At 57.4% G+C, this 666-nt stretch overlaps 1 long non-coding RNA gene across 1 annotated transcript; it reads right to left on the bottom strand.

The window, feature by feature from the left end:
* On the bottom strand, positions 1-599 carry LOC113979586. The gene is made up of 4 exons (XR_003537919.1): positions 529-599; positions 342-407; positions 102-132; positions 1-22 (listed from the first exon to the last, which is right to left on the bottom strand). It is a non-coding gene; the product is annotated as an uncharacterized LOC113979586 (long non-coding RNA).
* Positions 600-666: the final 67 nt, after the last annotated feature.

Genomic DNA, 666 nt, shown 5'->3' with positions numbered 1-666 from the left:
CCGTGGCTCGTTCCTCCCCGATCTGGGGGGGCAAGGGGGGGTCAGAGAGGGGTTTTGGGAGCAGAAAAAGGGGGGTTTTGGGGTGGGGGCTCAGCACCCACCTTGCACTTGACAGTCCAGAGATTGGGGTCCCTGTGAGGGAGCAACGAAACCTCGTTATGGGACAAGGTCTGACCCTATTTCCCTCTTTTCTCCCCAATTAAATCCTTACTATAACTCCATTCCCCCTTTTTCACCCCAGTTAACCCTCATTAAAGAGGGATCTGACCCAAAACTCTCCTTTCTCCCCCAATTAAACCCTTTTCGTGCCCCAATTCCCCCCTTTCTGCCCCCAAACTCACTTGACCCCGGGCAGCAGCTGCTGTTGGGTGATGTCGTCCGACAGCTCATCCGAGCCCCCATAAACCCTAAAAAATGGGGGAAAACCCCCCCAAATCAGGCAAATCGGGGCTGGGGGGGTCGGGGGGCCCCTCCCTATCACGACAACTGGGGGGGGGTCCCAGAGGGGTCCCTGGGGGGGTCACTCACGTCTCCCCCACCGAGGACTTGGCGTATTTCTTCATGTAATACTCGCCCAACTCCTCCTCCCGCTGGTCCCTGGGGGAAAAAACAGGGAAATTAGGGAAAAAGAGGGAAAAAAAGAGGGAAACGGGGCTGGGGGGGGGG

The sequence above is a fragment of the Neopelma chrysocephalum genome, unplaced genomic scaffold (assembly GCF_003984885.1).
Source record: "Neopelma chrysocephalum unplaced genomic scaffold, ASM398488v2 Primary Assembly neopelma1_84514, whole genome shotgun sequence".
Taxonomy (NCBI): Eukaryota; Metazoa; Chordata; class Aves; order Passeriformes; family Pipridae; genus Neopelma; species Neopelma chrysocephalum.
Note: the sequence above shows the minus strand (reverse complement) of the source record. Positions and strands in the feature narration are given on the sequence as shown.